The sequence below is a fragment of the Nyctibius grandis genome, chromosome 3 (assembly GCF_013368605.1).
Source record: "Nyctibius grandis isolate bNycGra1 chromosome 3, bNycGra1.pri, whole genome shotgun sequence".
In the NCBI taxonomy this organism is placed as follows: domain Eukaryota; kingdom Metazoa; phylum Chordata; class Aves; order Nyctibiiformes; family Nyctibiidae; genus Nyctibius; species Nyctibius grandis.
The window spans coordinates 50,276,648-50,302,528 of NC_090660.1; positions in this window are offsets into that span (position 1 = coordinate 50,276,648).

A 25,881-nucleotide genomic window follows, 5' to 3' on the forward strand; every position below is an offset into this window, starting at 1 on the left:
TTAGCCTAATCTTCCTAAACAAAGGTATTTAAATAAAAATGTATGGAAAAAATAATGGCTGATTTATTACTGCAGAGTCTACTACAGATTTATTTTAGTAGAAAAACCTGATGCCATAAACTATACTATTTGGCACACACCACTAATACAATCCTAATCTTGTAATAAACCAGTGCAATATTGGTATAAGTACCTAATCTCATATATTACAGTACAACGTCTGACTTTTTTCTGATAAATTTTCTAAGTAACTGTTTCCACAGACATGTTGCACAAGAATGTGCTGTTACACACTACACACAGTTCCCTATTAATTGAACATCTGTCACAATTTCAGACCATTGAATTTTGATGAACAATGATAAAATAGAATCTTTGATGGCTTCACAGGGAAAGAAACCTGTTTTCCCTACAATAGTTCTCCTTATTTCTGTGGTCAAATTTTCACTTTTTCTTGGTCTTACCAATACTCAACACTTCAAGGAAGAACGCAGATTAGGCTTTCTTCGGAGGGCACAATCCTCTTCAATTTTAAATATAATTTATTTTTTCTCCATATGTATGTCTCTAACAGATTGGAGTTATGTTAGTAACTTCTGGAACTAACAATGTTTTTGATATTTCTTAGTTCTCTTATTGCTGTAAGAATCAATGAAATGTCACTAAGATTCAACTATATTTGATTCACAAAGTGCTTTTGAAGAAAATCTGGTCATAGATGAACTAGGTAAATGGTTTATTTTATTAAATGATAAAATCTACTATTAACATACTGCTTTGGATGAAATTTTGTCCTGAAATTTAATACATTTCCAGTAAGAACTATAACTGATCTTGTCATATAGCATTTACCATCTACTAGTAGCAGAGAATCTGGAACCACTGATGCAAACACACATTTTTAACAGTAAGAGTGGATCCCACAGGATGTTTGCTTCCAATTATGACCTGTTTCAGCTTGATGTAATCTATCTACCCACTTGGGTATGTAAAGCCCTGTGTGTGCATTTACTGTAATAGTAAATCTGAAAGTTGTGTAAATAAGCAAAGTGGTTCTAAGTATAATTGCAGGAATAGACAAATATGGTTCCACTACTTACCCTCAGGAAACAACTGATGTTTGTTTTTTATGTCACCTATAGATATGTCTCCATCCTGAAGGCATGTGAGAAAGCATAGCAATATCAAATAGACACTAGTTTTGAAGGTATTGCAGATAAAATCGCAAAATTTTCACCTGTAAGTTCACCAAGCATTTGTTCAGACATTTGCCAAGGTATAGTTTCTTAATCCGATATAACTTTGAGATGCTGCCCAGTCTTTTTCCCTTCCCCTGTATCATCTGTCTTTATGCAACTTCCCTGAAGGATGAGTTGGTTCATCTCACTGATGACAGAAACTACATTTCTCAGCACGTGGGAGGGAAGAGGGGATAAATTTTCTATCAGATGAGTGAATCAGCCAACTCATCTGTGGGCTCAAACTTGTAAGTGAAAAGATAGGAGTGTATAGATGGTAAACAGGACCTTTCAGTAGCTTTTTGAATTGAGATGCAGTGAAAAACTGTCCTTCACAGAATCACAGAATCACAGAATGTTAGGGATTAGAAGGGACCTTGAAAGATCATCTAGTCCAATCCCCCTGCTGGAGCAGGATTGCCTAGACCATATCACACAGGAACGCGTCCAGGCGGGTTTTGAATGTCTCCAGAGAAGGAGACTCCACAATCTCTCTGGGCAGCCTGTTCCAGTGTTCAGTCACCCTCACCGTAAAGAAGTTTTTCCTCAAATTTAAGTGGAACCTCCTGTGCTCCAGCTTGCACCCATTGCCCCTTGTCCTGTCAAGGGATGTCACTGAGAAGAGCCTGGCTCCATCTTCTTGACACTTGCCCTTTACATATTTATAAACATTAATGAGGTCACCCCTCAGTCTCCTCTTCTCCAAGCTAAAGAGACCCAGCTCCCTCAGCCTCTCCTCATAAGGGAGATGTTCCACTCCCTTAATCATCTTTGTGGCTCTGCGCTGGACTCTCTCTAGCAGTTCCCTGTCCTTCTTGAACTGAGGGGCCCAGAACTGGACACAATACTCCAGATGCGGCCTCACCAGGGCAGAGTAGAGGATCCTTGTTGTTCTGCAGTTGTGAATTCAAGAATATATGTAAGATTACTTGGAAAATCTTCAGCGGAAATCACACTGCCAAGCAGTTTATTCATGCACAAGAGATTTTTCATATTTGTAGACAGAATTACGTGTACCACATATAGCACATTTGTGACCCAAGTCTGAAGTCTCCACTTTGGTTGGGTGGCATGCTGCCCAAGCTCTTACAAGAACACAGTAACAACTCAGCAATAAGGTAACAGACACCAAGTTTGCCTTTTAGCTGGCAGTTGCTTCTGTGTATCTTCTTGTGAAGATGGAATGATGTTCTGTGTTGTTCTAGGGTTAAAGTCTAATAGTATAGCATAAGTCCAATAGTTTTCATTGACCACTTTCACTAGGTACTGGAATAGTGGTGGAAGAGTGGCTTGAAGCTTGTACCAGTCTCAGCTAGATGTGGGCAGCTCCCAGCATAGACATCTGTCTAATGTTGTATGCCCTCCTCTGCTCTGGTAGTGACTTAAGTAAGTGCTGTGAATTACTGCTTGTGGTGGGTTAACTTAACTGAGGGTCAAACCCCCAGCCAGCCATTCTCACTCTCCTTGTTCAACAGGACGGAGGGAAAAATGGGATTAAAAAGCTCATGGCTCGAGATAAAAATAGGCAAATTGCTCACCAATTACCTTCATGGGCAAAACAGACTCAACTTGGGAAAAAACGGCCACTGTAGGAGATCAGATTTGAGACCATCTAAGGAAACTGAAGGTGCACAAGTCCATGGGACCTGATGAAGTGCACCCATGGGTCCTGAGGGAACTGGTGGATGAAGTTGCTAAGCCACTATCCATCATTTTTGAGAAGTCATGGCAGTCTGGTGAAGTTCCCACTGACTGGAAAAGTGGAAACGTAACCCCCAATTTCAAGAAGGGAAAAAAGGAAGACCCATAGAACTACAGGCCAGTGAGTCTCACCTCTGTGCCTGGCAAGGTCATGGAGCAGATCCTCCTGGAAACTATATTGAGGCACACGTAAATCAAGGAGGTGATTGGTGACAGCCAACAAGGCTTCACTAAGGGCAAACCATGCCCAGCAAATGTGGTGGCCTTCTATGACGGAGTTACAGCGTTGTTATATAGGGGAAGAGAAACTGATGTCATGTACCTGAACTTGTACAAAGCATTTGACACTGTCCCGCATGACAACCTTGTCTCTGAATTGGAGAGACATGGACTTGATGGATGGACCACTTGGTGGATAAGGAGTTGGACGGATGGTTGCACTCAAAGAGTTGTGGTCAACGGCTTGATGTCCAAGTGGAGACCAGTGATGAGTGGCATTCCTCAGGGGTCGGTATTGGGACCGGTGCTGTTTAACATCTTTGTTGGCGACGTGGACAGAGGGATTGAGTACGCCCTCAGCAAGTTTGTCGATGACACCAAGCTGTGTGGTGCGGTCGAGACGCTGAAGGGAAGGGGTGCCATCCAGATGGACCTTGACAGGCTTGAGAGGTGGGCCTGTGCAAACCACATGAAGTTCAACAAGCCAAGTGCAAGGTCCTGCACATGGGTCAGGGCAATCCCAAGCACAAATACAGGCTGGGCAGAGAGAATGGATTAAGAGCAGCCCTGAGGAGAAGGACTTGGGGATGATGGTTGATGAGAAGCTCAACATGAGCCAGCAATGTGTGCTTGCAGCCCAGAAGGTCAACCGTATCCTGGGCTGCATCAAAAGCAGCATGGCCAGCAGGTTGAGGGAGGTAATTCTTTCCCTCTAGTCTGCTCTCATGAGACCCCACCTGGAGTACTGCGTGCAGCTCTGGGGCCCCCAACAGAAGAAGGACATGGAGCTGTTGGAATGAGTGCAGAGGAGGGCCACGAAGATGATCAGAGGGCTGGAGCACCTCTCCTATGAAGGCAGGCTGAGAGAGTTGGGGTTGTTCAGCCTGGAGAAGAGAAGGTTCTGGGGAGACCTCCTAGCAGCCTTCCAGTACCTGAAGGGGGCCTACATGAAAGTGGCAGAAGGGTTTTTTGCAAGGGCAAGTAATGATAGAATGAGGGGTAACGGTTTTAAACTGAAAGAGTGCGGCGGGCGGCAAGGAAGGCACAGACTCTGAGATGGAGGATGCAAGGGCCTGAAGCCGAAAGGCCTAAGGCTTTTTATTGTTATGCTACTACCCTATTTAACTACTACAATGCAGGAGCCAGACTAGGCAGTTCAAGATAACATCAACATTCACACGCTAAGCACTCATCACCCATTCTGGGAAGAGCCAGTGTTCTGGACTCAAAACATCAACAACCATTCCTTGTTTTCAGCTCTGTGTTCAGAACTGACCTTCCACACATGTTTACTTCTTTCATGCCTCAAAAAGCCCTGTGAACTGGTCTCGGCTCCTTTATCTTAGAAGCAAGCAAAAACTATTCTCAGTGCAGTGTTCCCAAGCAAATCTTATGCTCCCCAAGTAAAGCACAGCTGTTTGCAGACTGAGGGTCTTCCACATTTCCCCCTTTTTTGTTTATTTGATGACAAGGGTGGTCATGATGTGGGCTTCGGCTTTTCAGAGTCCTCTGATTGCAGACCAGGTCTCTGAAGTAGCACTTGGGGCAAAGGCACACAAGCAGGGACGCAGGCACCGCGGAGTTCAGTTCCTGCTAGAGAGAAAGTGAAAGAGATTCCGGGCCTGCTGCCTTCGCCTGTATATTAGGGATTTCTGGCAGGCGGCATTTTTCCACTGTGCTTTGATCTTTCTCACAGCAGGGCAGGAATCTCAGGCATAAACAATTAGGTGCCCTTGAGTCTTATCACAGGCCTATGTTATCTGAATGAAGATGCTCTATTTGTCCAGCACACAAGACTAAATAACAGTTAGTAGTATGATATATGTGTTTTTTGACACCCCAGGTGCAAGTCACTTGAGCGTGTTTACAATCCTCCTCGCCCATCTTCCGTTATATTCCCACATTCTACCCCCTCGCTCAAGAGACTGCTTCTCCTGGGGAGTGCAAAGCTGGACGTGCACATTTGGCTTGCGGGGTGTAGAGCAGAGCAATATACAGAGACATGCAATAAATACATATAGAAAAAGGAATAAACATAGATATCTATATAATAATGCTGTAGCATCACTAATTACAAAGAAGGGCCAAAGATAAACAAGACTGTGAACAACATCCCTGTAGTGTCCAAATTTACTTGATTCACACGCTCTAGAAGAGATAACTGCTGTGAGAACCAAAACAGTATCTTCTCCTCAGAGCCACCTGCATGTGTCAACAGAAAGGCCTTAACCACGCTTGTGTGGAAGCGAAGTCACACAGCGGACAGTACAACTATGGGGGGACCACGACCACCAGAGACCACCCAAGACCTCTCGCAGCATGCTACTTGCGTGCTCATCCAGTCATTTCAGCATTCCCCAAGTAATGCCCGGTGTCGGGTTGACTGTTCTACGTCACTTGCGTGGTCCCTGTGCTTTCAGCGTCTGCATTTCTGGTACCGGGTTCTGGTTGTGGTTTCTCCAGCTCATGGTATGGCTTCACGCATCTCGCAGGTAGCCAACGAGGACCTGTTGGGAGTAAAACACAAGCATATCCCCTCCCCCATGTCAACAATTCTACTGGTCCACGCCAATCAGTTGGGCCTGGCAGATCTTTATACCAAACCTTAGGATTTTGTGTAAAGGGAACTTTAGCCTGAAAATGTCGTTCCACTGCCGTGGTATCTAATCGAGAAGATGACCGATTTAGAAAATTTAAAGTGAACACAGCCATATCTAATTGTTCTTGAGGAGCTGTGGCTACACTCCCCCTTTTTTGTTTTTGCAACATGTGTTTCAAGTTTTGATGTGTCCGTTCAATTATGGCTTGTCCGGTGGGGGTGTGCGGGATACCTGTAACGTGAGACACACCCCACTGTTGTAGGAATAAGGCCGCTGCTTGAGATACATAGGCAGGTCCATTGTCTGTTTTTATTTGTTTAGGGAGGCCCATAAGTGCAAAGCACCTTGTCCAATGTTTCTTAACATTCTGAGTCCGTTCCCCTGTAGCTGCAGAAGCAACAACATAACCAGAAAAGGTATCCACAGTAACATGAACATACTTTTGCCTGCCAAAAGGTGGATAATGTGTAACATCTGTTTGCCAAATTTCATTAGCCTTCAGTCCCCTGACATTTACACCATCATGATAAGTTGCAGTATTATATAGTTGACAATCGTTACATGCCCGAATAATATCACGAGCCTGCGTTTTTGTGAGAGCAAGTTCTTTCTGTAAACTGCGAGCATTTTGATGGAAAAAGGAGTGAGATAATTGTGCATGTTGAAATCGTTGAGTAAGGGAGGATGATGTTATGGGCAAAACAGTGTACTTATCAGCTACTGCATTCCCTTCTACCAGAGGTCCTGGCAAGCGAGTGTGAGACCTAATATGAACAATAAAGCAAGGATGCTGTCGTTGCTGAAGCAGAGTTGCAATAGCAAGGAAAAGTTTATACAGCTCTTTATTGCTAATTTCTTTGATAAATGCAGCTTCTAAGCAGTTAATAGCGCCAACAGCATATAGTGAATCTGATACAATATTAATAGGTTCGCTTGCAAACAATGTCAGAGCTAAATGTATTGCAGACAATTCAACAATCTGAGTGGACGCTTCCACAGTAACTGATGTGTGTTGCCATTGTGCTTTTTCTTTCCAGGCTACTATGGCCTTCTTTGTTTTACCTGAGCCGTCTGTAAAAACCGTTTTTGCATTTGGTATAGGGTGAGGCACCATCACTCTCTGTGGTTGTAAACAGAGGGAAGGTAAGGCTTGCAAGATTTTATTCTGTGGCAAAGTAAAATGGATATCATTCAAATAATCAGCCAGAGAAGCCTGAAATTCAAGGCTGTCCCTCATCAGAGTAATGTGCGTTTCCTTATGAAAGGGTAGGTAAATAATGTCAGGGTCTCGACCTGTCAGCTGCTGTATCCTGAACCGTCCTTTCTGAATCACCATAATGACCATCTCCAAAGGAGTCGTAATTGTTTTTGTAAAGGTGTGTGATAAGAAAATCCATTCCAGGGTAACTAATTGCTGTGATTCTGTCAATTGAGCAAATAGCCCATAAGGCTGGAATTTCGTGTGAATCACAAAAAATAGAAGAGGCAAGTGTAAGATTATACGTCCTGCTTGGGAAGTTGTAAGTTTTTGAATTACCAATGCCAATTCCTGTTTTGCTTTGTCAGAAAGGATTCGAGGCGAAGTTAAATCTGAATCCCCCTTCAAGGTGTTAAACAGGGTACTTAACTGTTCAATAGAAATACCCAGCACAGGACGAATCCAATTAATTGTCCCTAGTAGTTGCTGCAAATCATTTAATGTAGAGATATTGTTTACCAAACGAAGTTGTTGTGGCCGTAAGGTTCTGGTAAACAGTACCCATCCCAAATACTTCCAGGGCGGTTCTGTTTGTATTTTTTCTGGGGAAATATGAAGCCCAAATTGGTGTAAGGAGTCTTTTAGATGATTTACAGTTTTCATCAGTTCTGTCTGTGTCAAAGCTGCAATGAGAATGTCATCCATATAATGGTAAATAAGAGACTGTTTAAAAATACTTCGAGTCGGCTCTATTGCAGCAGAGACCACTAACTGACAAATTGTGGGACTGTTCATCATGCCCTGTGGGAGAACCTTCCTTTCTGCTCATCTTTTTTCTTTACTGTCGGCTTTGGGCAGTTCTTTTTAATATGCCCCATTTGATTACACTCAATACATTTCATTTCTGCTCGTCCCACAACGAGTTGCTGAGCCAAGGCACTTGCAAGTAAAGTAGCTTTATGCTCTTCAGAACCCACATTCTGACAAGCTTTAATAAATTCTGCTATACTTTTGTAAGAGTTTTTTAGAGGGCCCAAAATTCTCTGACAATCTGCTTTTGCATTTTCATAAGCCAATTGTAATAACAGCGTTTCTACTGTATTTTCATCATCAATCTGCCTGCTCAGTGCTGTTTGTAAACGATCAATAAATGTAACATAGGGTTCTTGAGCTCCTTGCCTGACTGCCGCAAAAGAGGGCTGGCGTTTCCCTGCCTCCGGAACGCGTTTCAGGCACTTTAAAGCCAATGCAGAGATCTGTTGTAAACGCTGCCGAGGTAACCGTGCCTGTACCTCTGGTACTGCATACTGATTAATTCCCAAATATTCTTGCCTATTTTCCAAAGTGTCTGCAGAAACAGCCTCCTGGTACTCTGCCAGCCACACTGAATATTGTGCAGGTGTTAAAATCATCCGTAAAAGTGACTTCCAATCATGTGGTGTCATAGTATAGGATTCCCCAATGACTGTTACTAAATTTGAAGTATAGTTACTGTGCAAACCATAGTCTCTCACCACGGCCTGTACTTCCTTAATCATTTCATAACTAAGGTAGTGATACTCAGGAGAATGATTTGGACGATAGATTACCGGCATCGCCGTCAGCATGGCAAAATCTCCTTTACGAGCAGCTTCCTCTCTACAATTTTCTGCCAGCGTTTTGTATTTCGTTACATGAGACTCTGATGCCTTTTCAGCAAAGCCAATAGGTGTCTCGGCAGATGCAGGATACGGAGGAGCTGTTGGTGTTAACTGTGCTCTGCCCGTAGCCGCTGCCGCTGCTGCTGCCGGCTGCGAGACCCCCCGTGCCGAAGGGACGGCCGCAGCCGTTTCTTTTACCGATGTTAATGGTGGGTATAAATTGGACTGTATGTCTGGATCTGTGAAATCAAGATCGTAAGGATCGTCTGATTCTCCAGAGACTGTTTCATATACAGGCTCCTGTTGCTCCTTCACATCCACTAAGGTGCTAATAGGAGTGGATGCCAGAGATTGCAAATACTCCTCTGCAGGCTGGAGTGCAGAGAGTGCTGTAAAAACAACCCTCCACGTTGCTTCTAAATCCTTTAGAATATCAGACTGCAACGTGTTCCGTTTTTGTATTTCTACTCCCACTTTTGCCCAAATCTTTGCATCATAAGTCCCTGATACAGGGAACCAGGTACAGTTGTCTTTGATCCATACTAATAACTGCACCAATTTCGCTAATTGGACCTTATAGCCCTGTTCGCGTAATATACGCTGTAATACCTCAGTGTAGAGCTTATGCTCTTGGGAACTAGCCTGTCCCATGTTTATTGCGATCGCAGAACTCACTGATTCTGGGGACTCTCCGGTCCTGGGGATTCTCCGATCCTGGGGATTCTCCGATCCTGGGGACTCTCCGGTCCTGGGGACTCACTCTCCGGTCCTGGGGACTCACTCTCCGGTCCTGGGGATTCTCTGATCCTGGGGATTCTCCGATCCTGGGGACTCTCAGGTCCTGGGGACTCTCCGGTCCTGGGGACTCACTCTCCGGTCCTGGGGACTCACTCTCCAGTCCTGGGGATTCTCCGATCCTGGGGACTCTCAGGTCCTGGGGACTCTCCGGTCCTGGCGCGCGCTAGCCCCTGACAATCCTTCGATCAGAGTCGCCGCCTCTTCTTCGTTAATCTTCAACCTTGTTCGGGCGCCATTTGCGGCGGGCGGCAAGGAAGGCACAGACTCTGAGATGGAGGATGCAAGGGCCTGAAGCCGAAAGGCCTAAGGCTTTTTATTGTCATGCTACTACCCTATTTAACTGCTACAATGCAGGAGCCAGACTAGGCAGTTCAAGATAACATCAACATTCACACGCTAAGCACTCATCACCCATTCTGGGAAGAGCCAGTGTTCTGGACTCAAAACATCAACAACCATTCCTTGTTTTCAGCTCTGTGTTCAGAACTGACCTTCCACACATGTTTACTTCTTTCATGCCTCAAAAAGCCCTGTGAACTGGTCTCGGCTCCTTTATCTTAGAAGCAAGCAAAAACTATTCTCAGTGCAGTGTTCCCAAGCAAATCTTATGCTCCCCAAGTAAAGCACAGCTGTTTGCAGACTGAGGGTCTTCCACAAAAGAGGGTAGATATAGATTAGATCTTAGGAAGAAATTCTTTCCTGTGAGGGTGATGAGACACTGGAACAGATTGCCCAGAGAAGCTGTGGATGCCCCCTCCCTGGCAGTGTTTAAGGCCAGATTGTATGAGGCTTTGAGCAACCTGGTCTAGTGGAAAGGTGTTGCTGCCCGTGGCAGGGGGGTTGGAACTAAATGATCGTTAAGGTCCCTTCCAACTGAAACCATTCTATGATTCTATGAAATTAATTTGGTATTTGCCAGTTAAAATAGAATTGAATTGTGAGAAACAAATACAAAAATCAAAACAACACCTCTCCCCTGCCCCTTTCTTTTCCAGGCTCAACCTTACTCCTCTATTCCCAACTTTTCTACCACCTTCCCCATGAGTGGTGCAGGGAGATGGGGAATGTGGGTTGTCGTCTGTCTGTAACAGGTCCTCTCTGCTGCTCCTTCCACCTCTCACTTATCCTCTGCTCCAGAGTGGGTCCTACCCACAGACGGCAGTCCTTCAGGACAAACCTGCTCCAGCAAGGGTTCCTCTAGAAGCTGCAGTGTGGATATCTGCTCCAAGAGCTGCAGGGGATTCTTTGCTCCAGTGCTTGGAACACATACTCCCCCTCCTTCTGGTCTCCTCTTGGTGTCTGCAGAGTTGTTTCTCACACTTTTTTCCCCTCATTCCTCACTGTTGTGCAGCATTTTACCCTTTCTTAAATATGTTTTCCCATAGGCACCACTGTCTTGGCTGAGGGGCTCAGCTGTGTCCTGTGGTGGGTCCATTGGAACCAGCTGTCTCCATCATGGAGGACAGCTCTTGGTCCTATGTTACCCAGTCTGAACATTAAGGACCAATTGCATCAAATCCTATTGCTTTCAATATGTTCAAAGCATAAATAATCGTCTGTGAAGATATTACTTCTTGGGGAGAGTGGGTTTATATAACTTTGTAACAACGTCCTCACCCCTGAGGTCCTTGTGGATCCACAGCAGTGATAGTGGTGCTCTCATTGTTACCCAGGTCTGGTTTCACTGCCCTAGGAACAAATGCCTCTGCTTCTACTTAGACAAACAAACAAACAAGCCTTTTATCAGTCCCATGTATTTTTCCTGAGGTAGCTTTTACGTCATTCTTCTACAAGACAAGCGTCCTAGTGAAGGCATTCTGGATTATTTGGTTTTATGATTTAGCTATATGGTGCATGTTGAGTATCATGGCTAAGCATAAGAATATTTTGATGGCTGTACTGAGCCAGTCTAGAGATCAGTCTAGCTCTAGCCCTGTATACTGTCTGACATGAGCAGGAACAAAAACTTAACTAAAACCATAGGAAAAAACGAATTATTTTATCATACCATTCCAGAAATCAGGAGGTAAGAACCTTTCAGAGTTGTAGCCTGTACTCCTACCACTTCTTTCTTAATAGCCAATTATATCAATTTGTTGAAACCATTTATATTTTATCCTTCAGAAATTAAAATATTGTGCATATAGTAATAGTTTGCTACAGATATTGCTTTGCATTATTTCATGGAACTATGAAGTCCTGTGGCTCTCCTCATTCATCTTTAGATTAAAAAAATTGTTTGACCTGCAAACTCTGATCTTAGGTGATTTTTAAAAACATTAAACAGTGTAAGCTTCAGTGAAAAAAATGAAACAAATAAAAGAAAGAAAGAAAAGAGAAAATGTGGTCTGGCAATATCTGTGTCACCTTTCTGCTCTGCATGAGTGCTCCATTTTACAAGTTCAATTTCCTAACCTTACGTTCCTTGAATTGGAATCTCATTTCTGAGACCCAGATATGCTTCTGGTGTGATCCAAATATTTATTAGCCTGTAAATCAAACTGAGTTTAGGGACCTGTCTTAACCGTGGTCATCAATTTCTTATCTTAAAGTGAAAAAGGGAGAGATCTTAATTTGGAAGTTGGAGGAAAAATAAAGACACTTAATCATCAAGAGCTTCTAATTTTTATTCCATTTCAAAGAAGTTTTCCTTTAAATTGTAGGTAAGAAAGAGACTGAGAGAGAAAGAAATTAATGAGAGAAAGAAACAAATATTCTTTGAGACAGCAGCTATTATTTCTTTGTATCTAAATTTTATTTTTGTGTCTCATATAGCTAACATAGCTAATGTCAGGGCTCTTGATCTTTGTTTTCTTAGATGAGGGTGATGCTCATACGCCAAATGAAGAGGATGTGTTTCAATTTTATCATGAGGTACGCCAGGCAAAGTCAACTCCAAATAAAAAAATAAGATTAAATTTTTCTAATTATCTAAAGAGACAATGGAAACACATTTTTTAATTTGGTGTTCTGAGTAATTCACAGGCTAAGAAAGAATGATTATAAAATTACTATAAAAATCTCTTTAACTGCTCAAAGTGATTTCTGTGCTTCTGAAGTACAAAACCTCTGCCCTGCTCAACCTGGTCTCTGGCATGGTCTCACAGTGTCTCTCAAAGCTGTGTTTAAAGAACTGTAAGTTTTCATACTTGGAGAAGTTGTTTCACTGTAAATCAGAGAATGAATTTAAAGCTAAATGCTTATACTACTAAGGATAGTCTAGTTTAATTTATATGGCTTTGGAAGTTTTTCAACTTAAGCCAAGGAAAGAATAAGATTGCTGACGCTGGTCATTTTGGCAGCATAGTGTGTACCATGCTGTAAAAATTGTCTGCCTAAGCAAGGACTTAGCATGCATCTCCTAGCTTATTTCCTGTGTGAAACTACTGAAATGGTTTTAAGCATCATAAATCACATTTCGTGATACCAGTTGGTATCTGCAATCTACACCAGTATTTATGGCACAGCATATATCTATGAAAATTCTCTCATCTTCATAGCTTATATAATAGGCAGTATTATATTAAAAGTAGGTGCTTCACATCAAAATTATTTGTTTCTGGGGATATCTGAAAGATATTGGGCATTCTAGGAGATAGAAACATGGATGTTATAAAAACAGATGTGGATGAACAAAAATCTCTGGACATTTTTTTCTATAACTTGCATCAGAGTTGAATCTTAACTTCTGCTTCACATTTTACTGAAGCCAAAATGCACTGACATGAAAGACAATTCTTTGTGAATGCAACCTGCCTGACTTGTGGGTTTGTGAAAGGGCTAGCTGCTTTCTGTGATTGTCTGGAGGTAATGTGGTGGGCTGACCCCAGCTGGCAGCTAAGCCCCCACCCAGTTGCTTGCTCACTCTCTACCAGTAGGATGGGGGAATTGGAAGGGCAAAATAAAAGAAAAGAAAACTGCATGGATCAAGATAAAGACAGTTTAATAGGTGAAGGAACAAAATAAAAAGGAAAAGGAAGCAAGTAATGCAAAAGCAATCATTCGCTACCAGCAGACCAATGCTCAGCCAGTCCCTGAGCAATGGCCACTTTGGGAAGATACCCCCCACCCACTCATTTTTATTGCTAGGCATGACGTTATACAGTATGTAATATGTCTTTGGTCAGTTCAGGTCACCCTCCCAACCTCTTGCCCTCACCTGGGGGGCAGAATGAAAAACAGAGGCAGCATTAAGGCCGTGAAAGGACTGCTCAGCAATAGCCAAAATATTGATTAGCGTGTCATTAACACTGTTTTGCTCGCAAATCCAAATCAGCACCGTATGGGCTGATGTAAGGAAAATTAACTCCATCCCAGCCAAATCCAGTACAAGTAAATTCCACCACCTGCTTCTGATGTGAAGCCAGTCTGAGAGGGACTCTTCCACCAGTCCTCCCATCAGTTTCTTCTTCAGATGCAGTTTCTGTTCAGTTTTGTATAAGAAGCGGCTAATATAGACTTTGTTGCTGTTTACGCAAGGGTTTTGGCATTGCTGGTATGGAATTTCAGATGTACCTAGGGAGCATAAATTCAGCTCTTGAACCACTCTTGAAAAAATCATATTTTTAACCTTATTAGTGTAATAAGAAATAATAAATGAATAAGGCTAAAATACATCCTTTAGTCTAGAAAATTGGCATTGAAGCAATAGATTTAAAATAAGGGGTTTGCATGTATTCTGTTTATGTCTTATACTGCCTGCTATTATGGTGATCTGGTATAATTAGTAACAAAACTAATAAATTTCAGCTGTCAAAAAAGCAGGTAATTTTCCATAGGCCTCTTGGTACTAAATACATAATGGATTAAGTTTGGCTATTCTTCTTTGTTGTATAATCATTTTTATAATAAGTATAATCTTTGCCTGCTGTCTAATTTCTTAGGCACTGTTTTACAAGTAAAAAGCGCTGATTTTATATTCCTTGTCTTTTAGTTGTCACTAGTCAGATGGCAAACAATTTTACATGCCTTCCTTTATGTCAGCAAGAAATGTAGCAACCTAAACCAAAGATTTTATTGGGAATTGGATGAGGGCAGGGAGATGAGGAAGACAAAGTTGGACCTGGTGTAGTTTTCATTGTAAGACATGGATAAGTATTGGCTGAATGTTAAAGAAATCACTAAACCAGAATGGCAGCATAAGAGTTTTCCCCTTCTGAATTACCTAGAGTCTCATAACTAAGTGAGAAATCCTCTCAATTCGGATCCTCCAATGTATTGTAATCCTTTCAAGACATTAAATATTACTGGATTAATGGCTGTTAGTGTAAGGTTTTGCTACAGAAGCGTATATTTGTTCAACAATAGTAATAAAGAATTTCCACTTGGAATTCAGACATAGGTAATTGTAAAGCCAATATGTACCTTTAAACAGAATATGACGGACAGTGTAACATGTTAAAATCTGCCTTTCTGTTTCTCAAAGTAATATATAGAGAACTCCATACTGTAGCATGTTATAGTTAAGTGCTTCACGGTTGCTAGGGTGGCCAATATTTTAGAGAGAAGTATATGGTTCTTTTTCCTCTTTCTAGGGTCTCCTCCCATCTTAGTATACACTGGCTTGCTTTTACTATTCTCTGTTTATTTACCTCTTATGCTTTCCTACTGGTTCAGTTACCCATTCTTGCTCCATTATGCTTTCATCATTTGACTTCCAGCCTGCAGACCCAATTTTCTGTTACTCTGTCTTATTTTTCCGTTCTCCCTGAGTACTGAGAATTTGTAGTCAAAGTAGGGAATTATGAAGTTGGCAGTGTATCTATTTCAGTTTTCCTGAATATGTGATTAATTTGATTTGACATTCAGCTCATTTACGTCACACACTGTCTATTTGAGTGTTATTTGCAATCAGCCTTTTTTCAAAATTAAACCTAAAGCTAATCTTTTCCTCCAAATCATTATATCTTTATCATTCAGATACAAGTGACAAATTTTCTAATGCAAAGATACTTTTAGCATTTTCTTACCAATCAAGAGTCAATATGAAGTGAAAATAGCAAAAGTAATTACTTTGTATTATAAACCTATTAGAAAAATTATTTTAAAACATAAGAAAATGGTACTCTCAGATTTAAATATTGTATTGGGTTTATGAGGCAAGATTTTGGTAGCAGTGGGGATTGCAGATGTGGCTTCTGTGAGAAGACACCAAAAGCTGCCCCCATGTTGGGCAGAGCCAGTTCCAGCTGGCTCCAAGATGGACCCACTACTGGCCAAAGCTGAGTCCATCAGCAACATTGGTAGTATCTCTGTGATAATATATTTAAGAAAGGTTAAAAAACACTGCACAACAGCATCTGGGAGAGAGGAGTGAGAAAGCGTGAGAAAAACAGCCCTTCAGACACCAAGGTCAGTAAAGAAGAAGGGAGAGAAGGTGCTCCAGATGTCAGAGCAGAGACTCCCCTGCATCCATGCAGGGGAGAAGAGAGGAGCATGGTGACATAGGCTGCTCCCCTGCAGCCCATGGTTGTCCACAGTGGAGCAGATATCCACACTGGAGTCCATGGAGGACCCCACACCAGAGCAGTCTGTTCCTGAAGGATTGTACCCCACGGAAGGGACCCATTCTGGAGCAGTTCTAGAAGAACTGCAGTCCATGGGTGGGAGCCCACGCTGGAGGAGGAAAAGAGTGTGAGGAGGAAAGTGGCAAACTGTTACAGACTGCAACCCCTATTCACCATACCTTGGCGCTGCTCAGAGGGAGGAGGTAGAAGAGTCAGCAGTGAAGTTGAGCCTGGAAAGAAGGGAGGAAGGGAAAGTGTTTCTTATTTTGTTTTATTTCTCACTAGCCTACTTAGTTACAATTAATTAAAATAAATTAAATTAGTTTCCCTAAGTAGAGTCTGGTTTGCCCATGACAGTAATCGGTAAGTTATCTCCCTGTGCTTACCTTGACTCACAAGCTTTTAAACGTATTTTCTCCTTCTGTCCTGTTGATGGAAGGAGTGGCAGAGCAGTTTGGTGGGCACCTGGCAGCCAGCCAAGGTCAACCCACCATAAGTATGAAAATAGAAATAAGAAATGTTTTCAACTTTAAGGAGCCTTAGAAAATTTAGAGGATTCTCTCTCTCTCTCTCTCAAAATCTTAAGCAAATTGCCAGGTGAAAAACCTTCTAGTAAAAACCTCTTAAATGAGGTTTTCTTTGTAAGAAAATGAATTGAAATGCAAAATATTGTAAGTCTCCCAGTCTTTCTTCCACAGAGAAATAAAAAGTAAGATGATTATTTAAGCAGCTTGTTTTCCTACAGTATCTAAGCTAGGTATCTAATTTTAGATGACATGAATACCGCTTTTCAAGATGCTCATTAATGTATGAAGTTGGAACTGAGTGTCCCAGATTGTGCTTATTTTAAGACAAAGCCAGCAGAATTTGGGAATGAAATCTTTACAAGTTATTGGAAAATTCCTTTAAAAACCCAATGACCTAATGTATAATTTTTAAGTTTGCTGGTAAATTCTCTTCATTTACATGAGTGATCTGTAACCTGAATCTTTAAATTTTTTTCCTAATCTGAATGTTTTCTTTAAAAATTGTGCAGGCAATGTTCAACACTGAGCCAATGTTAGGAATTAACATAATCTGATCTATGTGATAGCACATTTGTTAAGCTGGTTTCCACATACACACAGAGAACTATTGAATAGTGTGGTCATAATTGCCTAACATTGCGTGGAAAAAAAGACTCATACCCTGAGAGGTAAGAGCATTTACTTACAGGGAAAAAAAAAAACAAACACAAAAACCTGTCCTAAAGTCTGCAATTTTTAAATATACAAGAATGTGTTTGTTCCTGATTTTTCCTGTAGTGCTAGATTTGAAATACCTTTCTGCATTTTTAATTCCTTTTTAAATGACTCTTCATATATTCCTGCCAATCTAGCAAGAATTACTGTGCTTTTCAAACATAGTATCATTCCATATTGGCCTATTCTAGAAAGCTGCATTTTGGAAACAGTATGATGGGAGGAATAAAAGCCTTTCTGAAGTTTCTACTGTAACCTATTGTAACAGTCTTGGACAAGATGGAAAGAACGGCAAGTAGAGGGTAGAGATCAGAGGAAAATATAAGTCACAACCGTGCAGGAGAACATCAGAACAAAAGATGTGTGTTGTTAGGTCAGACCAATCATCCGTTTATCTATCTTCAACATTTTTGATAGGAAATACGATGCTGGAAGATAGCATGAGCCAGGTCCCTTCTCTGGCTCATAGCCATCATATACTGTTAGTACCAACAACTCTTGTTACAGAAATAGTAGAGGATAAGTCCCTAAGAAGGGAAGATGAAAAAATAATAATTCGGTGGTTCCCTGGAAACTATAATAAAATGATTTTTTGAAACTTACTTGAAGCTTCTTTTATCCCTAGGTGCAGAAATTGCCTTTAATAAAGTAGAAAAAGACTCTTTTTTTTTGTGATACGTGTCTCCAAATGCCAAATAAAAACCCGTGATATAATGCATGGCATGGTAACATTGTCAGGTATCTGAAAAGGAACTGTTCATTCCCACTGGACAGGAGTTGGAATAAACATTCCCAGACGATATTTCATCCGACCAAGTTTAGACTCTCAGATTGATCCTGTAACACACATTAGAAGATCACCGTTTCCTCAAATACAGAATCACAGAATCAATCAGGTTGAAAGAGACCTCTGGGATCATTGAGTCCAACCATTGCCCTGACACCACCATGTCAACTAGACCATGGCACTAAGTGCCACGTCCAGTCTTTTCTTAAACACATCCAGAGATGGTGACTCCACCACCTCCCTGGGCAGCCCATTCCAATGTCTAATGACCCTTTCTGAGAAGAAATTGTTCCTAATGTCCAACCTGAACCTCCCCTGGCGAAGCTTGAGGCTATGTCCTCTCGTCCTATCGCTAGTTGGCTGGGAGAAGAGGCCAACTCCCACTCCACGACAACCTCCCTTCAGGTAGTTGTAGACTACAATAAGGTCACCTCTGAGCCTCCTCTTCTCCAGGCTAAACAACCCCAGCTCCCTCAGCTGTTCCTCATAGGTCAGACCCTCCAGACCCTTCACCATCTTGGTCACCCTCCTCTGGACTCGCTCCAACACCTCAACATCTTTCTTGAAGTGCGGGGCGCAGAACTGGACACAGTATTCAAGGTGTGGCCTCACCAGTGCCGAGTACAGAGGGACGATCACTTCCCTAGACCGGCTGGCTACACTATTCTTAATAGAGGCCAGGATGCCATTGGCCTTCTTGGCCACCTGGGCACACTGCTGGCTCATGTTTAGCTGGCTGTTTTCTGCTTGTGGTTTGTTCATGAAAAACTGGAGTGACATCTTTCCTTCTGAACTGTGACTGTTACATTAAATTAGGCAACACTTTTCAGATGCATGCATAATTTGCATTGACATTTAATTTCCATTACATTTTGTCAGTATAATAAGTACCCCTGATGTTTACAGAAAATGAATCCTGAAGATTCTAATGTATACTGGAGTCAATGGAAAGATGATTTTTGAAGGAAAGAACAGTTATTTAGGATGGTTCTGTCTGAGAAGATATGTAACAAGTCTTTTTTTGGCAGAAGAAAACAATTTAGAAGCTTTTAATCCATCTAATAGATAAAAATGTCAGAGCTAGAAGTCAGTGTAAATTACTGCCCAAAGCAGATGCATACCATCCAAATATGTAACTTCGTGGGAACAGAAAAACAGGACTACTTAGTTTATAAAATATGTTTATTCACTTAGTTGAATATGCCATTTACTACAATTCCAGTTTTGCCTTACTGCATAGTTACTACCAGTTTTTCAAATTAATGTTTTTGTACATTGTTATCTGTGAAATTTTCAAAGCAAATATGTTGGATAAGCCTTCAGTTCCTGCTGAGCACACAGCCACTAATGTGACGTTGCTTGGAGATAAAAGCATCATTTTGCTGCATGCTTTTGGATATGGCTCTGCTTTCCTCACTTAATCCAAGGTCATTATTGTCAAACCACAGCATGTTCTCACAAAGATCAAGCATTTTCCCAAGAAGGAATAATGACAACATAGTACAGTGGAAATTAAATAGTTAAAAGCCAGTACAAACTACTGTTCAAATGAGAGAAATATTGTCAAAGGAGGAAATTGTATTTTTATTTGAAAGACTGAGCTACTTACACAGAAGAACAGATAATTATGTGATACATTTTAGAACTAGGGAAAAATTATTTGTTTCTTTCGTATCAAAAAGGATTTGGTTTTATTGTTGCTGTTTTCTTTTTTTTTTGTTTTGCACACCACCCGCTGTCCCAACCCCACAGGAAAAAGCATTTAAATTGTTCATGCTGAAACATCTCTGTGCTGTAAGATAAACTTGGTGGTTAATATCTAAGTATTACTGTCAGTATTATTCTGAGGTAAAAAATTTAGGTTATGTTGTTAGATAAAATGCTAATTTCTTAGCAAATTATTACTGGTATATATAAGACTAAAAATAACATTTAAGTACATTGTGTTGCCTGTTTTATACTAACATGTTTATTAATTTCTTAACTAAGCTTGGTGACAAAAACTGAATTTTCACTCTGAATGATGAGCACTCATTAGAAGAATGAAAGATGTTAAATTATAATTGTAGGAAGGAATATGGATGTAAGATCAGTGAAGTAAGATGAAAAAAGCACATGAAAGGCTGAAGTTAAATAAGGAGTTTTACAGGAAGCTAAAGAAGACAGTGGAAGATAAAAAATTATTTCCTGTCTTTCTGAGATGGGGAACTGTCCTGATCTTGGCATCCTGTAAATGTTACGTAATTTCCAGTATTTGCTTACACCAGTGAGTAGCACATTCCAGTCTTTCCATTACTGATGCTCTCGTGATACGTTGGTGATTACTTAGTTCAGAAGTACAGATTCCTGCAGCAAACTGGTAGGATAAAATCCAGCAGTGGAAATAAACAAAAAATAATGGTTTATTTCTGAACTTGTGCACTGGATTACCTAGAGTTTTACCATAAACTTAAGTCACTGAGCTAATCCATATGATCTGCCTTCTAAGAGCCTCCTCTAGTAGTTGGTCTGCTCATAAAAGTTTGAAAATCAAACCAAGGATACTGGTCTAGTTTTGAATCCTCTTTATCCATTCAGATAAGCACATCAGATATAGTTTAGATGCATATGGTGTGGGCTTGAGGCATATGCGTAACCTTGGTTACCTCTTATGATGCCTTCCATCTCTTCTCTTTGATCCATCTTAAAAGCCACTCTTGTAATAAGATCAAAGATTATATACTGATCATATACGCACAGACTTTAAAACCTATTTAAAGGTCTCACACATGCCAGCAGATAAGGTATAAATGAAAGATTCAATAACTTTTTCATAAACAGTTTTCTCAATGCAAACATTTCTAATAATGATCATCCCAATTAAAAGTATATGCATCTGGTTGTGGCTTCAAAAGTTCTTTTTTATTGACAAATATTCTCATAAGCTTTTCTTCTTGTTCCAAAGCACATACGTTCAAAGAGATTTAACAAGTGAAAGACTGAAGGTTTGGTGGGGGTTTTTAAGGAATCCTAGATAAAATACTGGAAGTACAGCACTGTATGATGTGATTATTCCATCTTTGCTTTGCAACATTTTGCTCTTGTGAACTAAAATGCTAGTAAAATATCATCTTGATTATTTTAATTTTTACTTTTTCATCTAATTATGAAATAGATTTTTATTTTTTTAATACTACTTTGGCATTAAAAGGCTTCCAAAATCTCCCAATAATCTACTCTTTTGCAGCAAATAATTGTATGCAGAAAAGTAATTTCTGTCAGATGGCTACTGTTCCCTTCTGTGTATAAGCCTGTTTTTCGAAACAGGGATTTTCATCACTCTAGAATCTAATTTAAACCATTCTGAAACGACAATTATTCTGAACTGTATTAACAACTTTTATTTCCTGACACTAATGACGCCATCTTTATGGACTCTCCTGTCTAACCTGCAATAGCTCAGTGTTAGGAATACATTTAAATATATTACTGTATTTGAATAATTACATATTTTTTTTTTAAAAAAAAAGAATGTCACCAATCCTATTATGAAGCACCAAGTGTATGAAAAATTATCCTTTTTTTATTGTTTTTAATAGTTATTGAAATGAGCTGATGCTGGCAGCGTTTAAATTGGCAAATTCCCAGGAATGAGACAGTATTACTAATGGCTTGCATCATAATTGTTAAATTACTTGAGATAAGTTGACAAGAAAGCTGATGAATGCATTAATTTGCAATACTGTGAATTCTTAATTAAGTGATGCATAGGTGAATGTCTGCATTTGTGCCATAGCAAATCATTTACATTGCAAATAAAGAAAAGATGTATGTATATGTATACCTAAATAACTGTGAGGAGGAAAAACATGAAGATGCACATCTTCTCATTTTAAAATCAAGAAGAAATTAAACCCTCTGTTGGTATTTCTTCAGTGAGTAAGTACTAGTTCATGCAAGCAACCTGTAAATAAGGTTCTATGATAGGAATATAAGAAGTGATGTAAGAATTAACATAACTGTCAGATCAACGGTTGTCTATCTGACTCAGAAAGAGAACAAATTCCACTGGTTCTTGCAATTCCTTCAGCCTGCAGTGGGTGTTTTCAGGATTCCATCTGATTTTCTTATTTCACATCCTGAATTGCTTGTATCCTGTATCTTATAGTAACATTCAGACTAAAAGTAATATTAGCTATATATGTCCCCTTCATCAGTAGTTTCCCAGTCTCATGCTTATTTTCTCCCTAAATTGTTGGCAAGGGGTCTCAGAAGTATCTGAGTTCCTAAAATGTCAATTAACCACAGAATTAATCAATTAGCATACAGAAAAAGGAGAAACTTCAAATTATGTGGAGGTAGAGATAGTATGTAAGTTATGAAAATAGACATTTGTCAGACACTTGGCTCTAAGTGGCTGCTGAGGAACAGAAACCATGAATGAACTGGAGAAATAAAAAGGAAAAGAGAATGGCTGTGAATATGCATGAAAATAGAATGAGAGAAAAAGTGAAAAGAATTTGAGAGTTACAGAAGACAAAGGATGAGGAAAAGGCCCTTTTATAGTAGCTTACAGAAAGGAAAAACATCTGTGAAGGAAATCACACAAAACAGGAAGAAAAGGTAACACGATAAAGTTCTAGTAAGAATGGAATATATGTCTTATCAGTAGCATAACAATAAGACACCAAAGAATTTAGTGCTTGTGAAAAATGGAGTAGTTAAGACAGACGGATGTGGTTATGGATAAGATGCATTCTTTCCCAAGATGATCTGAAGATAGCCTGACATTTAATAAAAAAAGGCATGATGCAGCCCAATGTTCCTCTTAAACAGTTATAATACCTGCTGCTACAATTAAAGCTCTTCTTTTTATGCATCAAGATAAAGTCAGTGTCACCTAATGAGAATGAACAGTTTCCCTTTAAGTTAAAACTAAAAAACTAAACGTCTAAATAAAACCAGCACGGGCTGGAGCATATCCAGTATTTTGCCACACCAGTTGTATAGACTAACTGCTGTGCTGGAGTTGTCCACTCCTACTGCCTGATGCCTGTTTGCTACCTGCGGAGCCAGCCTGTGAATGGAAAGGAAGCTTGGGAGACAGGTCATACTTTAAATCAAGTTCTGCCGTGAGTTTCTGTGTTACTGCTTTTTTTTTTCTTTTCTCTGTTTTTTCTTTAACATATAACCTTTTTTTCACTGTGTTTCTGCTTATATTATAAATCCCAGTTTCATTAAAAGCAGCTGCTGGCACAAAGAGTGCGATAGTAACTGAAAATTTAATCAAGTAAATATCTTCATTCGTTCATCTCAGCTGTACCTGATTATACAGTATAATATTTCTGGGACAGATTTGAAAAAGTGTATGTGTATTTGACTTCCATTAAAGTAATGAAATCTATAGAATTTAAATACCAAAACATTTTGAAAAAAATATTCTTTGTTCATTATTTATAAGATTCCAATTTACCTTCCATCCCGCACGCAACCCACTGCCCCTGCCCCACACCTATTATCTAAAAGAAAGTTTGAAAATGCTACAGAAAATCTATATTAAAAAAACCCAAAACAACAAAACAGCAAACACGGATATTCAAATTTTCAACAATGAAGACAAAACAGAAGGAAAAATAGATTGGTAAAATGATATAGATGAATATATTTTTCTTGTCCATATTTTGGGAAACAGCAAAGTTATACTGAAACCCTATTCATTTGGATCAGATTATCGAATTTTTAAATTGCATCTTCAACTCCAAGCTTCTTCCTTTCTTCATAACACTCCAATTATGATTTTTTTCCAGTTGAAAATGAAACCACAATGTCAGTAAACAAAGTAAGGAGATAAGCTGGTACCTCTGTGCCAAGAAAACAATTCAAATGCTTCCTCAAGGGAAATTTGCAACATCTAACTTAAGAGCTTCTCTTTATTGAAGATGATGCAGAAAAGCTGCCTCATTTATTCTGTCTGAGTCACCATCCAGGGACAGTAGATTTCTCTCAACACATGTCTGTGGAAACCCTGTTGCCGATTGCTATGTACTTTATTTTGTGGGAACTCCATACATTGAGCTCTTGAGTAGCAAACAATCTAGTTCCTATAAACTGATCATAAAAAGCAAGAAGGAATTTCCTATTTCACTCACACAAGACCATCAAGATTCTTTATATATTTATGGAAACACTCAAATATCTTATAAAATATTTCTTTATTTGTTCATGTATGTATATTTCTATTTACCTTTTTCCATCTCACTGAAAGGGGCACATCTGTTCAAAGTGTTTCATCTGTGGCAAAATTTGTTGGAAAAAAAACAGAAAGGCAGTAGTTGTTAGAATGAGAGAAAACGGTAAATAATTCTTTAAGTCAGTGACAGTAGTCAGGCTTACTGAATGATGTTTTAGGACTTATTCTGGAAGTTAAGGCTGCAGTGTGTGTGCCCTGTGTAGGTGCAAACATGTCCGATCCAAGGAATTCACAGTGGAGAAAGTTATCTTGCAGGTATAAACATACAGTAGAGGACACCTTGTGTTTTCAGCTGTTTGGCTGTCTGAGAGCTGAAGGAGGAGCTAGGGAGAAAAACCTCTTAATATTTCCTTGTAGGGACAAGACTTTATTCCGAGCTCTGTGATTTAACTCCAGCTATGAGGTAGTCTTATGCCAGGGTTCCTGAACAGCCCAACTTTGACTTGAAGGTATCGAGATTTCTATTGTTTCAATTGTTTTTTAGGTAATTCACTGTTGAAAGTGATAAAAAACTTTGAAATAAAAAATTTAGAAACAGCAGAAAATTTTGAAATACTAGAAAATGCCAGTTCTGCCTTCCTGGCACCATCATCATTTATTAGGAAGTACAGTAATCACTATTTTTGTTTTATTTAGTAGGACTGGGATGAAATTTTGATGACTTTCTGGGTTCTGCCTGACAGAAAGAAAAAAGAATAAAGAAATTGTTATGTGCTTAATTCTTTTCAGCCACCACACAGGCAGCTGAGACATACAAGGAAGAATGAGATCAACAGATGTTAAAAAATAAAATATTATCAGTATGGCCAGTAGTGTCTGTTATTACCATATTGAGAATATTAGTACATAAACACCCCAAAGACTTCTACATCTTCTGAATTCCCTACTGTGTTCTTGAAGGCAGTGGCACATTTTACTGGGGGTCTTTCACCTTATTTTTATTTCAGAACACTCAATTAAAATTTCTAATTATCAACTTGACTGACATGACTTTGGCATCTTCAGAACAAAGAGTCCAATCCACATAAAAAGGGAAGAAAAGCTGGTATTTTCTTTTTTCCTCCCCCTGCCCTTTGCTGTGTGTGATTCATGTTCAGCAGTGAATGATTTTGAGTTTTTTCCAAGCATATAAAGTCATTATAAACTATGACCAAAAGAAAGGTCATTCATTGTGGTTTCTGCTGGTTCTTATTCATGTGCCCCAAGGGGCACGTCTTGGGGCATTATAAATCTAATGAGCAAAGCAAGCAATTATCACCATTTTTGAGAGTTTTGGCTCTAGCTGGGTCTTAGTAGGTGCTTGTTAATCAAATTAATTATGAGACAACACCTTATTGAGTACAAAACATTGGGGAACTGTCACATTGTCAAAAACCATGAATAATGGGGTATTACTCTATGTGTCAGAACAAAGCTGAGGTCCCTGTAATAAGGACTCTGCCCTCTGCCTCTCCGTCTTCCTCTCCTGTGCCTGCCCCTACTCCTTCTAGCCTCTTTGCACCAAAGTCAGGGTTTTACTTGTTGGAGTAATAGATATGATCAATACTTACGGCAACAAAATCTAAGTATGACTGTGAGAGAGAAGACTGGAGATGATTGCATCTATTCAGGCCTATGTCTAACACCAGAGGACCTTTACACTTCTCTGTCTGGCTATTAAACAAAGCTAAGATGTGCTGTCAAAGGCATCTTTTTTTCATTTGTTTGGTTTGTTTTGGTGAATA